Raw genomic sequence first — 6,000 nt, forward strand, 5'->3', positions numbered from 1 at the left:
ATACAGCTGCGCAGATACAGCTGCGCAGATACGGCTGCGCAGAAACGGCTGCGCAGAAACGGCTGCGGAGAAACGGCTGCGCAGAAACGGCTGCGCAGAAACGTATGCGCAGAAACGGCTGCGCAGAAACGGCTGCGCAGAAACGGCTGCGCAGAAACGGCTGCGCAGAAACGGCTGCGCAGAAACGGCTGCGCAGAAACGGCTGCGCAGAAACGGCTGCGCAGAAACGGCTGCGCAGAAACGGCTGCGCAGAAACGGCTGCGCAGAAACGGCTGCGCAGAAACGGCTGCGCAGAAACAGCTGCGCAGAAACAGCTGCGCAGAAACAGCTGCGCAGAAACAGCTGCGCAGAAACAGCTGCGCAGAAGCAGCTGCGCAGAAACAGCTGCGCTGAAGCAGCTGCGCAGAAACAGCTGCGCAGAAACAGCTGCGCAGAAACAGCTGCGCAGAAACAGTGCGCAGAAACAGCTGCGCAGAAACAGCTGCGCAGAAACAGCTGCGCAGAAACAGCTGCGCAGATACAGCTGCGCAGATACAGCTGCGCAGAAACAGCTGCGCAGAAACAGCTGCGCAGATACAGCTGCGCAGATACAGCTGCGCAGAAACAGCTGCGCAGAAACAGCTGCGCAGAAACAGCTGCGCAGAAACAGCTGCGCAGAAACAGCTGCGCAGGAACAGCTGCACAGAAACAGCTGCGCAGAAACAGCTGCGCAGAAACAGCTGCGCAGGAACAGCTGCGCAGGAACAGCTGCGCAGAAACAGCTGCGCAGGAACAGCTGCGCAGGAACAGCTACGCAGGAACAGCTGCGCAGGAACAGCTGCGCAGGAACAGCTGCACAGGAACAGCTGCGCAGGAACAGCTGCGCAGGAACAGCTGCGCAGGAACAGCTGCGCAGGAACAGCTGCGCAGAAACAGCTGCGCAGAAACAGCGGCGCAGAAACAGCGGCGCAGAAACACTCTATAGCCTCCGGTTACAGGAGCGTACCTCCATGTTCAATGTTTTTTGGGCAGTTGAACATGTAAAGTTGAATCCCGTACGCGCGTGGTAGGATCTCTAGACCACGCGCGCGTACGGAGTTCGTCACCCATGCTGTTGCAGTGGAGTCTCATCAGAAAATCAGAAACAGCTGCGCAGAAGCGGCTGCGCAGGAACAGCTGCGCAGAAGCGGCTGCGCAGAAGCGGCTGCGCAGAAGCGGCTGCGCAGAAGCGGCTGCGCAGAAGCGGCTGCGCAGAAGCGGCTGCGCAGAAGCGGCTGCGCAGAAGCGGCTGCGCAGAAGCGGCTGCGCAGAAGCGGCTGCGCAGAAGCGGCTGCGCAGAAGCGGCTGCGCAGAAGCGGCTGCGCAGAAACGGCTGCGCAGAAACGGCTGCGCAGAAACGGCTGCGCAGAAGCGGCTGCGCAGAAGCGGCTGCGCAGAAGCGGCTGCGCAGAAGCGGCTGCGCACAAGCGGCTGCGCAGAAGCGGCTGCGCAGAAGCGGCTGCGCAGAAGCGGCTGCGCAGAAGCGGCTGCGCAGAAGCGGCTGCGCAGAAGCGGCTGCGCAGAAGCGGCTGCGCAGAAGCGGCTGCGCAGAAACGGCTGCGCAGAAACGGCTGCGCAGGAACGGCTGCGCAGGAACAGCTGCGCAGGAACAGCTGCGCAGAAACAGCTGCGCAGGAACAGCTGCGCAGGAACAGCTGCGCAGGAACAGCTGCGCAGGAACAGTTGCGCAGGAACAGCTGCGCAGGAACAGCTGCGCAGGAACAGCTGCGCAGGAACAGCTGCGCAGGAACAGCTGCGCAGGAACAGCTGCGCAGGTACAGCTGCGCAGGAACAGCTGCGCAGAAACAGCTGCGCAGGAACAGCTGCGCAGGAACAGCTGCGCAGGAACAGCTGCGCAGGTACAGCTGCGCAGGAGCAGCTGCGCAGGAACAGCTGCGCAGGAACAGCTGCGCAGGAACAGCTGCGCAGGAACAGCTGCGCAGAAACAGCTGCGCAGGAACAGCTGCGCAGAAACAGCTGCGCAGGAACAGCTGCGCAGGAACAGCTGCGCAGAAACAGCTGCGCAGAAACAGCTGCGCAGGAACAGCTGCGCAGGAACAGCTGCGCAGGAACAGCTGCGCAGAAACTGCTGCGCAGAAACTGCTGCGCAGAAACTGCTGCGCAGAAACAGCTGCGCAGGAACAGCTGCGCAGGAACAGCTGCGCAGGAACAGCTGCGCAGGAACAGCTGCGCAGGAACAGCTGCGCAGGAACAGCTGCGCAGGAACAGCTGCGCAGAAACAGCTGCGCAGGAACAGCTGCGCAGAAACAGCTGCGCAGGAACAGCTGCGCAGAAACAACTGCGCAGAAACAACTGTTCAGAAACAGCTGCGCAGGAACAGCTGCGCAGAAACAGCTGCGCAGAAACAGCTGCGCAGAAACAGCTTCGCAGAAACAGCTGCGCAGAAACAGCTGCGCAGAAACAGCTGCGCAGAAACAGCTGCGCAGGAACAGCTGCGCAGAAACAGCTGCGCAGAAACAGCTGCGCAGAAACAGCTGCGCAGAAACAGCTGCGCAGAAACAGCTGCGCAGAAACAGCTGCGCAGAAACAGCTGCGCAGAAACAGCTGCGCAGAAACAGCTGCGCAGAAACAGCTGCGCAGAAACAGCTGCGCAGGAACAGCTGCGCAGGAACAGCTGCGCAGGAACAGCTGCGCAGAAACTGCTGCGCAGAAACTGCTGCGCAGAAACTGCTGCGCAGAAACTGCTGCGCAGAAACAGCTGCGCAGGAACAGCTGCGCAGGAACAGCTGCGCAGGAACAGCTGCGCAGGAACAGCTGCGCAGGAACAGCTGCGCAGGAACAGCTGCGCAGGAACAGCTGCGCAGAAACAGCTGCGCAGGAACAGCTGCGCAGAAACAGCTGCGCAGGAACAGCTGCGCAGAAACAACTGCGCAGAAACAACTGTTCAGAAACAGCTGCGCAGGAACAGCTGCGCAGAAACAGCTGCGCAGAAACAGCTGCGCAGAAACAGCTTCGCAGAAACAGCTGCGCAGAAACAGCTGCGCAGAAACAGCTGCGCAGAAACAGCTGCGCAGGAACAGCTGCGCAGAAACAGCTGCGCAGAAACAGCTGCGCAGAAACAGCTGCGCAGAAACAGCTGCGCAGAAACAGCTGCGCAGAAACAGCTGCGCAGAAACAGCTGCGCAGAAACAGCTGCGCAGAAACAGCTGCGCAGAAACAGCTGCGCAGAAACAGCTGCGCAGAAACAGCTGCGCAGAAACAGCTGCGCAGAAACAGCTGCGCAGAAACAGCTGCGCAGGAGCAGCTGCGCAGGAACAGCTGCGCAGGAACAGCTGCACAGGAACAGCTGCGCAGGAACAGCTGCACAGGAACAGGTGCGCAGGAACAGGTGCGCAGGAACAGGTGCGGAGGAACAGGTGCGCAGGAACAGCTGCGCAGGAACAGGTGCGCAGGAGCAGGTGCGCAGGAACAGCTGCGCAGGAACAGCTGCGCAGGAACAGCTGCGCAGGAACAGCTGCGCAGGAACAGCTGCGCAGGAACAGCTGCGCAGGAACAGCTGCGCAGGAACAGGTGCGCAGGAACAGCTGCGCAGGAACAGCTGCGCAGAAACAGCTGCGCAGGAACAGCTGCGCAGGAACAGCTGCGCAGAAACAGCTGCGCAGAAACAGCTGCGCAGAAACAGCTTCGCAGAAACAGCTGCGCAGAAACAGCTGCGCAGAAACAGCTGCGCAGAAACAGCTGCGCAGGAACAGCTGCGCAGAAACAGCTGCGCAGAAACAGCTGCGCAGAAACAGCTGCGCAGAAACAGCTGCGCAGAAACAGCTGCGCAGAAACAGCTGCGCAGAAACAGCTGCGCAGAAACAGCTGCGCAGAAACAGCTGCGCAGAAACAGCTGCGCAGAAACAGCTGCGCAGAAACAGCTGCGCAGAAACAGCTGCGCAGAAACAGCTGCGCAGAAACAGCTGCGCAGGAGCAGCTGCGCAGGAACAGCTGCACAGGAACAGCTGCACAGGAACAGCTGCGCAGGAACAGCTGCACAGGAACAGGTGCGCAGGAACAGGTGCGCAGGAACAGGTGCGGAGGAACAGGTGCGCAGGAACAGCTGCGCAGGAACAGGTGCGCAGGAGCAGGTGCGCAGGAACAGCTGCGCAGGAACAGCTGCGCAGGAACAGCTGCGCAGGAACAGCTGCGCAGGAACAGCTGCGCAGGAACAGCTGCGCAGGAACAGCTGCGCAGGAACAGGTGCGCAGGAACAGCTGCGCAGGAACAGCTGCGCAGAAACAGCTGCGCAGAAACAGCTGCGCAGAAACAGCTGCGCAGAAACAGCTGCGCAGAAACAGCTGCGCAGAAACAGCTGCGCAGAAACAGCTCCGCAGAAACAGCTGCGCAGAGACAGCTGCGCAGAGACAGCTGCGCAGATACAGCTGCGCAGAAACAGCTGCGCAGAAACAGCTGCGCAGAAACAGCTGCGCAGAAACAGTTGCGCAGAAACAGCTGCGCAGAAACAGCTGCGCAGAAACAGCTGCGCAGAAACAGCTGCGCAGAAACAGATGCGAAGAAACAGCTGCGCAGAAACAGCTGCGCAGAAACAGCTGCGCAGAAACAGCGGCGCAGAAACAGCGGCGCAGAAACAGCTGCGCAGGAACAGCTGCGCAGAAACAGCTGCGCAGAAACAGCTGCGCAGGAACAGCTGCGCAGGAACAGCTGCGCAGAAACAGCTGCGCAGAAACAGCTGCGCAGAAACAGCTGCGCAGGAACAGCTGCGCAGGAACAGCTGCGCAGAAACAGCTGCGCAGAAACAGCTGCGCAGAAACAGCTGCGCAGAAACAGCTGCGCAGGAACAGCTACGCAGAAACAGCTGCGCAGAAACAGCCGCGCAGAAACAGCTGCGCAGAAACAGCTGCGCAGAAACAGCTGCGCAGAAACAGCTGCGCAGAGACAGCTGCGCAGAAACAGCTGCGCAGAGACAGCTGCGCAGAAACAGCTGCGCAGAAACAGCTGCGCAGAAACAGCTGCGCAGAAACAGCTGCGCAGAAACAGCTGCGCAGAAACAGCTGCGCAGAAACAGCTGCGCAGAAACAGCTGCGCAGAAACAGCGGCGCAGAAACAGCGGCGCAGAAACAGCGGCGCAGAAACACTCTATAGCCTCTGGTTACAGGAGCGTACCTCCATGTTCAATGTTTTTTGGGCAGTTGAACATGTAAAGTTGAATCCCGTACGCGCGTGGTAGGATCTCTAGACCACGCGCGCGTACGGAGTTCGTCACCCATGCTGTTGCAGTGAAGTCTCATCAGAAAATCAGAAACAGCTGCGCGGAGACGGCTGCGCAGAAGCGGCTGCGCGGAAGCGGCTGCGCGGAAACGGCTGCGCGGAAACGGCTGCGCGGAAACGGCTGCGCGAGAACAGCTGCGCGAGAACAGGTGCGCGGGAACAGGTGCGCGGGAACAGCTGCGCAGGAACAGCTGCGCAGGAACAGCTGCGCAGGAACAGCTGCGCAGGAACAGGTGCGCAGGAACAGGTGCGCAAAAACAGGTGCGCAAAAACAGGTGCGCAGGAACAGGTGCGCAGGAACAGCTGCGCAGGAACAGCTGCGCAGGAACAGCTGCGCAGGAACAGCTGCGCAGGAACAGCTGCGCAGAAACAGCTGCGCAGGAACAGCTGCGCAGAAACAGCTGCGCAGAAACAGCTTCGCAGAAACAGCTGCGCAGAAACAGCAGCGCAGGAACGGCTGCGCAGAAACGGCTGCGCAGAAACGGCTGCGCAGAAACGGCTGCGCAGAAACGGCTGCGCAGAAACGGCTGCGCAGAAACGGCTGCGCAGAAACGGCTGCGCAGAAACGGCTGCGCAGAAACGGCTGCGCAGAAACGGCTGCGCAGAAACGGCTGCGCAGAAACGGCTGCGCAGAAACAGCTGCGCAGAAACAGCTGCGCAGAAACAGCTGCGCAGAAACAGCTGCGCAGAAGCAGCTGCGCAGAAGCAGCTGCGCAGAAGCAGCTGCGCAGAAGCAGCTGCGCAGAAGCA

Source organism: Schistocerca nitens, unplaced genomic scaffold (genome assembly GCF_023898315.1).
Source record: "Schistocerca nitens isolate TAMUIC-IGC-003100 unplaced genomic scaffold, iqSchNite1.1 HiC_scaffold_468, whole genome shotgun sequence".
Lineage (NCBI taxonomy): Eukaryota > Metazoa > Arthropoda > Insecta > Orthoptera > Acrididae > Schistocerca > Schistocerca nitens.